This window comes from Scyliorhinus canicula, chromosome 1 (genome assembly GCF_902713615.1).
Source record: "Scyliorhinus canicula chromosome 1, sScyCan1.1, whole genome shotgun sequence".
NCBI lineage: Eukaryota > Metazoa > Chordata > Chondrichthyes > Carcharhiniformes > Scyliorhinidae > Scyliorhinus > Scyliorhinus canicula.
The window spans coordinates 86,560,859-86,576,138 of record NC_052146.1 but is presented as its reverse complement, the minus strand read 5'-3'; the positions used below and the strand labels follow the sequence as shown (position 1 = coordinate 86,576,138).

At 48.1% G+C, this 15,280-nt stretch overlaps 1 protein-coding gene across 2 annotated transcripts in view; it reads right to left on the bottom strand.

Moving 5' to 3' along the window:
* dcdc2b (doublecortin domain containing 2B) overlaps window positions 1-15,280 on the bottom strand; it is a 139,931-nt gene that overhangs the window by 102,056 nt on the left and 22,595 nt on the right. Inside the window, exon 1 of one of the 2 annotated variants that reach the window (XM_038794823.1) lies at window positions 8,428-8,757. The exons of the other annotated variant lie outside the window; for it this stretch is intronic. The gene's annotated coding sequence lies outside the window, so the exon portion shown is untranslated. Of the gene's footprint in view, window positions 1-8,427; window positions 8,758-15,280 lie in introns of those variants that run through there. 2 annotated transcript variants of the gene reach the window in all.

The window sequence follows — 15,280 nt, the reverse complement described above, 5'->3', positions numbered from 1 at the left end:
ACCAACTGGAAGCCTGCGGATCCAGGACAAAGCAAGAGGCCATTGTTCCCTGATCCGGCAGTTCCCTTATTCCAGATAAGTATTGGCCTGTTAGTGGTAGGATTAGCCTAGTCTTTTAGTTTTATATGCATAAGTAGTAGATAACTATTATAATAAACATGTCCTGTTTGAACTTACTAACTGGTGTATTGAGTTATTGGTCTGAACTTGAACTTGAATCTTGTGGCGGTATCTTAACGATACCTGGCGACTCTAGAGCTAAGGAATAAAACAGCCAAATTGAGTGTAAAGCACACTCACCCAGAATGAGCAACACTACAAATGCCAGCATTTGTTGCCCTTCAGAAGGTGGTCGTCATCTGCGAACATCTCCACTTCTGACCTTATGATGGAAGGGATGTCATTGATGAAGCAGCTGAAGATTGTTGGACACTGCCCTGAGGAACTCCTGCCATGACGTCCTGTAGCTGAGATGTTTTACCTCCAACCATCACAACGATCTTCCTTTGTGCCAGGTATAACTCCTACCAGCGGAGAGTTTACCCCTGATTCCCATTGACTCCAGTTTTGCTCGGACATGTTGATGGCATACTCGGTCAAATGCTGCCTTGATGTCAAGGGCAGTCACTCTCACCTCACCTCTGGCATTCAACTCTTTTGTCCATGTTTGAACTAAGGCTGTAATGAGGTCAGGAGCGGAGTAACACTAGTGGAATCCTCGTGAGCAGGTTATTGTCGAGTAAGTGCCATTTGATATCACTAATGATGACTCCTTCCATCACCTTGCGGAAGATGAATAGTAGACTGATAAGGAGGTAATTGGCTGGTTGGATTTGTCCTGTTTCTTGTGTACAGGACACACTAGGGCAATTTGCCACATTGCCAGGTAGATGCCAATGTTGTCGCTGTACTGGAACAGCTTGGCTAGGGGTGCGGCAAATTCTGGAGCACAATTTTTCAGTACTATTGCTGAAACATTGTCAGCGCCCATAGCCTTTGCAGTATTCAGTGCTTCAGCTGTTTCTTGATATCACGTGGAGCGACTGCTTTTGGCTAAAGACTGACATCTGTGATGCTAGGGACCTCCGGAGGATACCGAGATGAATCATCCACTTGGCCGCTCTGGGTGAAGATTGTTGCGAATGACTCAGCCTTGTCTTTTGCACTGATGTGCTGGGCTCCTCCATCATTGAGGATGGGGATATTTGTGGAGCCTCCTCTTCCAGTGAGTTGCTTAATTGTCCACCACCATTCTGAGTTTGCACTTCCTCCCTGTGTCTGTGTGAGTTTCCTCTGAGTGCTCCGGTTTCCTCCCACGTTCCAAAGATGCGCAGCGTAGGTGAATTGGCAATGCTAAATTGCCCCTTAATGTCCAAAAGGTTTACAGAGTTATAGGGATAGAATGGAGGCGTGGGCTTAAGTAGTGTGCGCTTTCCAATGCCGATGAAGACTTGATGGGTCGAATTACCTCCTTCAACACTGTAAATTCTGTGATTCATGGCTGGATGTGGCAGGATTGTACAGCTTAGGTCGGATGCATTTGTTGTGGAATTGTTTAGCCCTGTCTATTACTTGCTGCTCATGCAAGTAGTCCTCTGATGTAGCTTCACCAGGTTGACACCTCATTTTTTAGTATGCCTGATGTAGCTCCTGGCATGCTCTCCTGCACTCTTCATTGAACGAGGGTTGATCCCCTGATTTGGTGCTAATGGTAGAATGGGGGATATGCTGGGCCATGAGGTTGCGGATGGTGGTTGAGTACAATTCTGCTGCTGCTGATGGCCCACAGCGCTTCATGGATGCCCACTCTTGAGTTGCTAGATCTGTTCGAAGTCTATCCCATTTAGCACAGTGGTAGTGCCACACAGCACGATGGTGGGTTTCCGCAATGTGAAGACAGGACTTTGTCTCCACAAGGACTGTGCGGTGGTCACTTCTACCGATACTATCATGGGCAGATGAACTTGCAGCAGGCAGGTTGGTGAGGATGAGGTCAAGTATATTTTTCCCTCTTGTTGTTTCCCTCACCACCTGCTGCAGTCCTCATCCAGCAGCGATGTCCTTTAGGACCTGGCCAGCTCAGTCTGAGGTGGTACTACCAAGCCACTCTTGGTGATGGACATTGAAACTCACAACCCAGAGCATATTCTGCACCCTTACCACCCTCAGTGCTCCCTCCAAATGGTGTTCAACATGGAGGAGTACTGATTCATCAGCTGATGGTGGCAGGCACATGGTAATCAGCAGGAGGTCTCCTTGCCCATGTTTAATCTGAAGCCATGAGACTTCATGGGGTGCAGAGTAGATGTTGAGGACTCCCAGGGCTACTCCCTCATGACTATATACCACTGTGTCACCACCTCTGCTGGATCTGTCCTGTTGGTGAGACAGGACATACCCAGGAATGGTGATAGTGGTGTTTAGGCCATTGTCTGGTCGGGAATAGCAGGCCGAATCGCACCCCTTTTTTGTAGAGCGCCGTTTCGCTTTATTGAATTTGACCCTCGTTTTTGCCACCTCCACCCAAATTTCCTGGTAGACCCTGATTCTGTGCCCTTCCCACGAGCATGACTTTGTCTCTCAGGCCCACCTCAGGATTTTTTCCATGTCTTGGATTCGGTGCAGCTTTGCAATTATCGCCCTCGGCTGCTCCCCAGTTTTCGGTTTAGGCTGGAGCGACCTTTGTACCTTGTCCATCTAATAATAATAATCGCTTATTGTCACAAGTAGGCTTCAATTAAGTTACTGTGAAAAGTCCCTAGTCGCCATATTCCACCGCCTGTTCGGGGAGGCCGGTACAGGAATTGAACCTGCGTTGCTGGCATTGTTCTGCATTACAAGCCAGCTGTTCAGCCCTCTGTGCTAAACCAGCACCTCTGGGGGAGTTTGGAAAGTCTTCCCACCCAACTAGATTGCCCAGCATGTGGACGATATAGCTGTTGGGTTCCTTCCCTCAATTCCCTCTGGCAGGCCCACGATGCGGACGTTTTGCTGCCTGGACCTATTCTCCTGGTCTTCAACCTTCTCTTTTAGGAAAGGTTCTAAACATGCGCCGCCACCAACCTCTTCACCACGGCCTACAGAGTCACGGCCCTGTCACTCTGGTCCGTTGATGCCTTCTCCAGGTCCAGGATCATTCCTCTCCTGGGCCTCCACCTTCCGCTCCAGGCTTTCTATCGGGCGCTGAAGGGTGGCTATCGCTTCGGTCACCACCTCCTTCATCACCCCCTGGAGCTGAGTCTTGATCGCTCCCTTCCTATCAAAACGTTCCTCCATCCATCCCCCTGTGTGTGTGTGTGTGTGTGTGTATGTGGCTGGGTGGGGAGGGATGTAGTTGACTGCTCCTGCTCCACTGTTCAGGTCGCCGATCTATCCCCCTCCTGGTTCGCCTGGGCCTCCGCCTCGCCTCGTGGGGCCACCGGTCCGCTCGCCTGTTGTTCCTGCCCCTTTCCTTCACTTCTGCTTCTGATTTCTCGCTGTCCCCTCGAGCTGCTGTTCGCGGGCATCGCCTTTCCTTCTCACGCTGTTGGTGTCTTTTGTATTTGGGTGGGTTTGATTGAGGTGGCTGTTGGGGCCAAAAACTCAAATAAATTCACTGTGTTGGGTCCGACTGGGGGGAGAGCCGCCTGATGTGCGTCCACTCAACACATCATAGGCAATCGACAATTGTTTCATGGTCATCAGTAGACTTTTAATTCCAGATATTTAATTGAGTTTAAATTCCACCACTTGCCATGATGGGATTCAAACCTGTGTTCCAGATCATTATCCTGGGTCCTGGTTTACTAATCCAGTGACTTTCTCCCTGTGTCTGGGTGGGTTTCCTCCAGGTGCTCTGGTTTGCTCCCACAGTCCAAAGAAGGCTGAGGGGTGACTTAATTGAGGTGTATGAAATTATGAGGGAATGAGACAGGGTGGACAGGATAAAATTGTTTCCCTTGAGATCTTCCTGGTAGCAGCCGACCTACAAGACATGGCCGATGCTGAAAAGACAGAGCTTCTGCTCACCATCGTGGGTGCAAGAGCAGAAGAAATCTTCAAAACATTCAAGTTCTCCAAAGGACAAGACGAGTGAATTCCAGACAGTCATGGACAAATTCGAACGATACTGCGAGGAAAAGACAAAGAAACCAACAGAAAACGGTAAAAGAGGCGCCAATACTAACCACGAGGCCGGTGTGGGCGAGTGGCGAACAACAATTTTGCTTGGTGGCCATCTTGGAAAAGGTGCCGCACATGCGCAGTTGAGAGAAATATGCAAAGTAAAGGGACAGCGATCTGCGCATGCACACTCACTTCCCACGCTGTACGTCACAAGCGTCGTGATGTCAGAGGCCCCAGACCACGCCCACTTAAAGGGGAAATGTCCCAAAACACGGAAAAAAATTTTAAAGCCTCAAAACCAGATTTGTTCACCTGTAACGACAGCACAATGCCTGAAATTCGACCAGTAGCTGAAAGTAACCTCCGCAGAACCCTGCAATAAGCAGTTAGCACCGCCCAAAGAGATGATACAGTCCTTGAAGACTATGATTTAGACCTTGAATTCTTCTTTGGACATCGCGAGCCCAATGCCAGCTCCGACACAAAAGTGATGATATGGTCCTAGAAGACTACGACTCAGACAATGATTTCATTATTGGAGATGGTGACCCCAGTACCAAATCCGAACAGCAACGAGGTGTGTTCTACAGTGAAGACCCCGACACAGACGTGGATGTGTTCTTCGGATTTGAGGATCTTCAGCCCAGCATATATGACATCCCGACTTGTGAGTGCAAGATTATGCTGCGGCCTGACGCCAAGAAACAGACAGCAGCCTGCTGCCACACAGAGAGTGGTCCATGCACCACGAAGAGTTCCCGACTCCACACAGGGAGTGGTCCATGTACCACGAAGGATCCCAGCCTCCACAAAGAAAGCAATGAAAGACTCCACAAATGAACAAGAAGTGATGACAGTCTCCACAGCGAGACCAATGCACAATTCCACAGAGGGAGTAACCCAAGCCTCCACAGCGAGCTCGTGGATGGACTCCATGATGGAAGGAACGCAAGACTCCAAGTGCCGTCCTCGCATGAACAAGACCATGAGGATCTAGCAACCTCCTCTGAGCAACCAGCAGCAGACAATGCAAGTGTGCCACACTCAAGTGAACAACAGAAAGACTATGACAGTCTGCCACGCTCCAGTGAACAACAAAGCGACTATAACAGTCCACCCAGATTGTTTGAGCCACTAGAAGAAGACTCTGACAGTCTACCCAGGTCAAGTGAACATCAAGAACACACTGAGGCTCTACGCACTGTATGTGAGACAAGTGGCGATGGCATCCCACTTCCCATACCAGATGTGCAACGTGACAGACCTCAGCTAGTGTGTACAGAGGCACTTGACAATCACAGGGAGACTACTGGTGACTCCGGTGACACCACATTAATTCAATCCTCATCTGCTCGATCCTCTCCACAAGCAAATGAATTCCTGAACGTTTTGACTCGGACATGGAGCATTATGAAGCCTCAGAAGATGCAAGTAAACCTGAAATAACTCCGGACGGGGAGCATCAAGGAGCCAAAACTGACTCAGGTGAAACAGACCAGACTCCAGACGGAGAGCATCGACAAACCAAAGCTGATTCAAGTAAGCCGGACATGACTCCAGACGGGGAGCGCCACAAACACAATGACGGCATGCACAAGGAAACAGAAGATGCCTCAAAGCACGCTTATACAAGTAACTGTGTGAAACGACTCACTGCGGTCCTTGAGCGCAGCAAACACGACAACAAAACCAACCAACACAACAACAACATCAAAGACAATAACAAGAAGCATACCAAAGGCAACTGCGTCGACAACAAGCACAACAAACAAAACGCCACTGGAACTACGAGCGATAGAACATAGCATGACTCTGCAAATACGGACACTGTTACTGCTCAGCTCAGTTCAATGACATACCATGGCAGGACGACACAGATTGCATACATTGCTACCACAAGCATCGAAAGAAAGAAAGAGTCCACATCAGACAACAAAGTGATTTGACCACTTCTTGGTTCCTTACGCACAGGGACACTGATGGCGTTCACAAGGACATGCCACCATCAACATCACCAACTCACCAACCAAACAAGAAAGACACTCGACCATAATAATTAATGAATTTTGGACTCATGCATATGATTTGGACTTATTGTTTAATGATCACTGTTATCAGAACTTGTGCATAGCATCACTTATCTACCTGTTTTTGTTCAATTTTCTTTAACACTGTACAGAAAATATGTAACACAAAGAAAGGGGGATGTGGTGATATGCATCACTGTAAATACACAAGAGGTTAATGTAAATACACATAAACTATATAGACACTAGAGGGAGCACCAGAGACATGACACACAGACATTCAATCAATAGGCCAGTAAGATAGGACGTGACCAGTGGGCATTCACAACACACACAAAGGTGACACTACCACAGGGGGTCATTATACCAACCCATATATAAGGTCACAGCACACATGATCTTCCTCTTTCCAGTGGAGACTCTCAGTGAGTACACAGGGTTGATTTGGAACACATCACACCCACCACGTGGATTGTAGCGGACTGGTTCATCAGTCTGAGTAGCTATAGCAGGATTAACAGGAGAGTCGAATCCAAGTAGGAGAATTGTTAACAGTTTAATAAATGTGTTAAAGCTATCTCCAAGTCTGAAACTTTCTTTGTCAGACTGAACATCAAGGAAGTAGTTATGCTACGTCAAGAGCATAACAAAACATTCAGCACATACACCAGCTAGGAATTGGTCACACATGAGCAGTTAATGCATTTCTGTTCTGTAGGTTGGGAACTGGCCCAGCGCACATGCGCAGTCAGCATTTTTGCCTTCTTGAGGCTGGGACCAAGGCCTGCACGCCTGTACAGAAGAGAGGAAGCCAATCTGCACAAAAAGGTCAGCTGACCTGGAACTGGAGTGCCATTCAAGAGAAGGTATCATGGACAGCAGGACACGGGAAAGGGGGAATAGGTAAGGTCCCAAACCAAGAAGAATGTCCCAAACCAGGGATCGGGACAGAATGAGGTCCCAGAAGTAAGTTCTAGTCAGGGGCAAAAACAGGGTTTAGAGCTAGATCCCAATGATTCAAGATGAAGGACAGGGGCAGAGACAAATGCTCCAAGTTAAAGGATGTGCTGCAGGGAGCAGACTTTACGTAAAGCAGGCTCGAGCGGCTGAAGGTTATGACTTGTGCTGCGGCCTGTCAGGGCACCCTTTAGAGCAGTGGTGTTCTACTTGGTAAGGCCAAAGATCGGAAAGTGTATTTGGAAGGTGAAGTGTGAGTGTACTCGGAGATCCAGGGTAAAGGAATCTCAGAAGGCAAGATTGAAATCCTGGAGGCGGATTCTGGTAGAAGTTGTCCAAGTCAAAGTGGCGTTTGGAATGAATTCCAAGATGAGATTGGAAACCCTCATGAGAAAGACAAAGTTTCAGGGAGACCTCATGGTGTGACAAGCAACTGGTTGGGTTGTTGAGAATTCCATAGAATCTTTTTTGGTCACATCTCTTGTTTACATTGGAATGTGGTCTGTCTGTCCACTGTTCAGCTGGTAATTCATGTGTACTGCGTGACTTACCCTGAATATTAGAGTAAAGATAAATATGGTAAATTGATTCATCTTTCCAAATTGTATGCATCATGTAATAATCCTTGCTGCTTATTTCCTTGTTCCAAGGTTATTTTATTATTTTTGATCTGTGACCCATATTCAGAATGTGCATTTAAACAGAGGACTCAAGCTGAAGCAGCCCACTTGTCAGGACAGTGTTCCTGGGTTGTGTATTTTGGAGAGGAGAAACACACTCCTTACCATTGAGTGAATCTGGGGTAGCACGGTGGCGCAGTGGTTAGCACTGCTGACTCACAGCGCCGAGGTCCCAGGTTCGATCCCAGCTCTGGGTCACTGTCCATGTGGATTCTCCCCGTGGCTGTGTGGGTTTCCTCCGGGTGCTCTAGTTTCCTCCCACAGTCCAAAGGTGTGCAGGTTAGGTGGATTGGCCCTCCTAAATTGCCCCTTATTGGCCAAAAGGATAGGTGAGGTTCCTGGATTACTGGGATAGGATGGGGTGTGGACCTAGGTAGGGTGCTATTTTGGAGGATTGGTGCAGACCCAATGGGCCAAATGGCCTCATTCTGCACTGCAGTGATTCTGTAATTCTATATCTACAGACTCAACTTTATTCACGTCCTTGTTACTTCCGCAAGAACTTGTATAAATTAGTCAAACAGGTGTTCACTTTCACAAATCCTTGTTGACTCTACCTGATTACATTAAGGTTTTCTAAACGTCCTGCTATAATTTCCTTAATTATAGATTCAAGCATTTCACCATGACAGATGTTAAACTATATGGTCTGTAGCTACCTGATTTCCGTTTCTCTTCTATCTTGACTAGAGTTGTTTTCGTTTCAGATTCTATGTACTTTTGGAAAATTAAATCAGAGCACCTGTTGTCTCCACAGCCACTTTGTTTAGAACCCAACGATGAAGTCTGTAAGGTCCTGGTGATTTATCAGCTTCAATTCTATTAGTTTTCTCAATATCTTTTCCCTGGTGATTGTAATTGGTTTGAGTTCCTTACTTGCTTTCACCTCTTGATTTACAAATAGTTCTGAATTTGTGACTTCTACAGCCAAATACACAAGGCTGAATTTTCAACCGCAAGGTGAGTAGCAGTGATTGCGAACATTTCCAGCTCAGCCCACCCACCTCAGAATAAGTGTCACAAAGGATGTGATTTTCATTGTGTGTGTGGGTGTGTGTGGGGGGCGGGGGGGTGGGGGGGGGGGGGGGGGGGCGTCGATGGGCATGGTCAGCAGGTGTGGGCCAGAGTTGGACCTGCTGTATTGGGGAGGCAGCCATAGGCACTGCCAGTGATGAGGCCGGCTGTTTAAAAGGCCCATCGCGGTGATGTTGAATTTCATCTCTGTTATAATAAAAACAGAGGGCGGGATTCTCCCAGCCCTGTGCCGGGCCGGAGAATCCCCGCCAATGCGCCACGCCGCCCAGACGCTGGCACGCGATTCTCCGGAGAATCGGCACCATTGGCTCAGGCGTGGTTGGCGCGGCGCCTGTCGCGGGCCACTCTACACGGCCGGCCTGCCGATTCTCTGGCCCGGATGGGCCAAGCGGCTGTAAGAAAAGAGCCGAGTCCCGCCGGCGTCATTCTAAGCTGCTCTGAGCTGGCGGGACCTCGGCGTGTAAAGGACAGGTGGCAGCCTGTGAGGGGGGGGAGGAGGGTCCAACCCTTGGGGGGGGGGGGGGCCTCCGATGCGGCCTGTCCCGTGATCAGGACCCACCGATTGGCGGGCTGGCCTCTCTGTCAGGGGGCCTCCTTTCCTACGCGCCCGCCCCTGTAGCCCTGCGCCATGTTGCGTCGGGGCCGGCGCGTTGAAGCGAGCCACTCCGCATGCGCGCATTGGCGCCGGTGCCACTGTGCATGTCCTCGTTGGCGCCGGAGCAACTGCGCATAGGCGGATCCCGCAACGCCCAGTTCACGCTGGGATCTGCAGCTGGAGTGGCGTGAACCACTCCAGCACCGTGCTGACCCCCTGTAAGGGCCAGAATTAGATGTGGGAGCGGCCTGTTCATGCCGTCGTAACACGCAACGGCATTTACGATGGCGTGGATACTCTGCCACGGATTGGAGAATCCCGCCCAGAAAGTCTATCCGAGCCTTACACCTCTTATCCACCCACCTCAAGACAACCTCCATGCCCTATCCATGCCAACTGATTGTGTTTACCCATCCCCTATTTTGGCCTTGAAGGATTGCAATGCGCGTTTACAAGAAGGATACCTGGACTTCAGGGTTAAATTAAGAGATTAAACAAATTATGCAAGTTTTCTCTAGAATTTAGAAGGTTAAGGGGTGGTCTGATTAAAGTCTTCAAGATATTAACAGGAAAAGACAGGGTAGATAAAGATCTATTTTCACTGTTCGGAGATTCTAAAACTAGGGGGCATAGTCTACAAATTAGGACTAGACTGTTCAGGAGAGTTGTTAGGAAGCACATCTTCACTCAAAAGATGGTTGAGGTTTGGAACTCTCTCCCGCATTTGAAGCTGGATCAGTTGTTTATTTTAATTCTGAGGTAGATACATTTTTGTTAAGCAAAAGTATTAAGGGATGTGGTCCAAAGGCAGGTATAAGGAGTTAGGTCACAGATCAGCCATAATCTCATTGAATGGCGGAGCAGACTCAAGGAGCTGAATGGCCTACTCCTGTTCCTTTGATCCCTATGATCCCTCATGTCCCCATTCCAGGCTATGTGCCTCCAACCACCTCTGTTCCCCCAGTCCAGCCAATGCCTCTCCAACCACCCTTGTGCCCTCTATGACAATCTATGTCCCTCCACCCACAGATATGGTCCTCCATCCCCCATGTCAAGCTATCCCACTCCACTCACCCCCATTACCCCTCATGTCCTTGATGCTAATCTGTGGCATTTCCATGCCCATGGACCCACTCACTAACACTGTATTTAAGAAATTAACTTTATAGTGACAATAGGATATGAACAAATTGCTTCAAAAAAGAACAGCGGCTGAAGGGATGGCTCCTCAGGGAAAATGAGTACTCTCTCAGGGGATGGCTGATGATGCCAGTGCGGAGGTCACAAACATTTTTTGAAATAAATTTAGATTACCCAATTATTTTTTCTATTAAGGGGCAATTTAGCGTGGCCAATCCACCTACTCTGCACATTTTTGGGTTGTGGGGGCGAAACCCACGCAGACACGGGGAGAATGTGCAAACTCCACACGGACAGTGACCCAGAGCCGGGATCGAACCTGGGACCTCAGCGCCGTGAGGCGGTTGTGCTAATCACTAGGCCACCGTGCTGCCCTGAGGTCACAAACATAACTGAGACTCGCTACAAGGAGGCTCATGTGTCCGCCCATCCACTCATCGAGCAGGCAATTGAACTGCTCAAGGTGCATTTCCAGCAGCTGGACCAGTCGGGGGAAGCCCTCCAATACAGACCCCAGAGGGTGTCCTCATAGTGGTCTGCTGCAGTCTGCACAACCTGGCACTGTAGCGGGGCCAGCAGCTTGACCAGGAGGACAAGGAGGAGCGCCATCTCCACGAATGAGGAGGTCAAGGGGGGGCAGCAAGTAGCAACTCGTGAAGGAGAGGAGGAAGCACCTTGGGTAAAGACCAGGGCGCACATGCACACAGGGCTAGGGATGCCTTCATAAGCCTCTCTGTTTGGTGGCGAACCGGACTTTGGTGTGAAGACCTCTTCCGTCATGGTGTCTGACATCCTTTCACTACTGTGGTGCCTGCAGAAGGTCTTTGTGATGTGGCTACATTTATGGGCAGGGCACTCAGGCGACTGACTGGACACTGTAGGAGAATGATTATGGCTTGCAATGAGGACAGAGTGATGCTCCTCACATCCTCAGTGATATGTCGGACTCCTGCCTGCCAGAAAACTGATCGTAACCTGTCACTGAATGGGCTAATCTACGGGCCAGAGAGGCTGAATGACAAATCTCAGCTGCTACTGCCTCCTCTGAGGGCAGGGGTCCCAGAGGGTGAATGCTGTCAGACATGAGAGGCCTGAGTGATGATGTGAGGTGTGGCGGGAGACAGGGGGGTGGGGTGAATCTTCATGGGATGGGAGGTTGGTGGAATGGCGGGGAAGGTGGGGGGGGGGGGGGTTTCTGTGACAGCGAGGGTGCGGCTTTACTGCTTTGCCAGTGTGGGAGAGGCATTGCGTTGCTATTCTTACACAGCACAGGGATTAAGTGCTGAGTGTATGCTGGGGTTTGATGAGCACGGCAGCATGAAATGACATTGTGGAGGATCTGTATGGGCGAACAAAGTGATTTTTAACAGAAGTATGTTGTTACAATGGTGACTTCTATGTACTGGTGCCTAAGTTCACCCATGCCCAGTAGATGTTTATCGTTTCTTACTCTTCCTCAACCTCCCGCTACGTCTAGGTGTATCCCCAGGGTGCACAGCTGAGGGTGAGGCAACTTTCTCATTTCCACAACATGTTGCCTGAATGACCTTGGCGGGTGTTGCCCATGAGAGACTTTAAGGGTCTGTGCCTACTTATGGGCAGCACAGGTATTGAAGTGCTGCCTCCTTGGTGTTCGGGTGTGCTGCTCACAGATGGGCTGGACATCCCCGGGGTCCTCTAGATGGAGGGTCCCGGACTGTGCTCCTCCTGATTCTCTTCCCTTCAGCTGCCGGGGACCTGGAGGCCCCTGGGCTCCGCCATGGGATAGAGGAGCAGCTGATGTTGATTCATGGATTCCCACTCATGTCTCCACCATGCAGTTGAAGCCTGCACCATGGAGCTCACATCCTCAGCCATGGAGACCATGAGCTGAACCCTGGAACAGACATCCCCCCCCCATAGAGAGTACACCCTCCACTGCAGATGCCACTCTCGCCCTGTTGGCATCATCGCGTTGGAGTGACAGCACCATCTCCTCGGACCAAAGGCGATTGGATTCCTCCAGTTGGCCTTTCATGCTGAGGAGGATGCTGTCATCTCTTCCTGATTCTTGCAACTCAGCCATTATAGTTCCAGCATCTCTGGGATGACTGGACCCAGGGGCATATTATCGGCCAGGGCCTCAGCTTAGTCCTGGACTCCAGCATCCCTCTGAGTGTTGAATCCCTGGGATGTTCCTTCCTCCTCCTGCTGTGGACCTTCAGCTGTGAAGAGCTCACCAATCAGTGACCCAGAAGCCTGCCTACTGGTTAATCCCACTGAGTTGTGAGTATCTCCACTGGTGGAGGGTGCAAGTGATGGCTGTGCCACCTCCTCGATTCTTGTCTCCAAGATGTCTCAGCTGGAAGCATTTCAAAATAGTATCACAATAGTGATTAGGTTACACCTGTAAGACCAGAAGGTTTCTAAAGTATGAAAAGCAGCAGTTTAGGATGATATGTAAAAGATATCATACCAGCTTCTGGGGCGCAGTAAATCTCTATTAGAGACTGGAGGAACAGAAAAGAGTCTAGTATTATAAAGGAGGCAGGAGATGTTCTCGTCAATAAAATTGGTGCCGAGAATAAAAGGAATGAAAATAAACTGGCATGCTTTTATTACTACAGGGCAGGGTATCTCAAAGCCCATTGTTGGAAGCTGAAAGGTGAAACAGTGGCAGTAAAAAGAATCCTCAGAAAAAGTTGTACCAGAAGAGGAAATGGGAATGGAAACTACAGCAGTGGTACATGTGAAATGTGTTTCTTCAGAACCTACTAGATTGTAGAATGTGGCTCAGGATAGTTAATAGAATTCTTTCTTGTCCATTGCTAAAGTGAATCAAGCTGCTGGAGGTACTAAATATTTTATCTCAAAGGGAGAAGTGTTCCATTACCCTTCCAACAAAATAAGTAAACTAATTAATATTTTGGGAGAGACTGGGGGAGATCAGCCATTGATGATGGCTGATGATACAATTTCTGTTCCAGATTGTTTGATGAAGGAAACGCTATTAACAGGAGATATTTATTGAAATTATGAGCCTGCTCCCTTGTGAAAAGGTCAAATTACAAAATGACTTAGTAATTTAGAATGGTTATGGTGGGAATTGTTCCTGTTTTACCTCCATATATGGGATCAACCTAGCGAACCTCTGGAGTGCCTCCAATGCCAGTGTATCTTTCCTTACATAAGGGGGCCAAAACTGTTCACAGTATTCCAGGTTTGATCTAACTGGTGCCTTGTATAATTTTAGCAAGACTTTCCTATTTTTATATTCGATTCGCTTGAAATAAAGCAAACATGCCATTTGCCTTCTCTATTACCTGCTGAACTTGCATTCTGTCTTTTTGTGATTTATGCACAAGGACCCAGAAGTATCTCTGTGCTGCAATTTCCTGCAGTCTTTGTCCACTTAGATAATATTTAGCTCCTTTATTCTTCTTACCAAAGTGCAGAACTTTATATTTTCCTACATTATATTCCATCTGCCAAGTTGTTCCCCACATACTTAAAAGATGAGTTTGCTAATGAAAACAAGAACTGAAGAATAGAATTAATAGTGCAGAAGGAGGCCATTTAGCCCATCGAGTCTGCACCAGCTCTTGGAAAGAGCACCCTACCCAAGCCCACACCCCCACCCTATCCCCATAACCCAGTAACCCCACCCAACACTAAGGGCAATTTTGGACACTAAGGGCAATTTATCATGGCCAATCCACCTAACCTGCACATCTTTGGACTGTGGGAGGAAACCGAAGCACCCGGAGGGAACTCACGCAGGCACGGGGAGAATGTGCAGCCTCCGCACAGACAATGACCCAAGCCGGAATCGAACCAGGCACCCTGGAGCTGTGAAGCAATTGTGCTAACCACCATGCTACCATGCTGCCCCCAGGCAGAGAAGACATGCATTTCAGTCACAGGTAAAGGAAAAGCTGGTAAATCAGAACAGTTGGTTGAATGCAAATTAAAAATCAAGGCTGATAAACTGTTGGAGCTTCATCGTGAAAAGAGTAATGAGTTTAGAGACAGAATCATGCCTCCAGCTAATGAAAAGTATAATTGGGCTGTTCACTTAAGTGAAACATTTGTTGTCAAGTTAAAGGCTCAGAATAAGAGGAAGAAGAAACACAAGTATTGAGTTATTCACGGTAGCACCAGGGTCCCAGGTTCGATTCCCGGCTTGGGTCACTCTCTGTGTGGAGTCTGCACGTTCTCCCCCTGTCTGCGTGGGTTTTCTATGGTGCTTCGGTTTCCTCCCACAAGTCCTGAAAGACTTGTTTCATGACTATGGACATTCTGAATTCTCCTTCTGTGTACCTGAACAGGTGCCCGAATGTGGCGCCTAGGGGTTTTTCACAGTAACTTCATTGCAGTGTTAATGTAAGCCTACTTGTGACAATAAATATTATGATTATTATTACGATGATGATGATAATTCTGTGGTGTTTAAATCCTGTTAATCCTACTTGTTTTACCAGTATAAACTTTTGCTTTGCTTAAGCCTTTGCAACTTTATAATATGACGTACAGTTGTGAAACAAAATGAGAAGCCTATCTGTGTAGTATGTAGTAAGTTATCTGTTAAAAGCTATGATGTTAAATACTTTTTGTAAAGAAACGGTAAAGCCATTATAAAGAAGCCTTCACTATAGTGAAGCTTTCTTTCTTCCAAAGAGAAAGGTGTTATGAATTCAATTAATTGTGTGTCCATGGCTAAATATTAGCCATCTGTGAAGATTGTAAGATGTAAGGTACAGGAT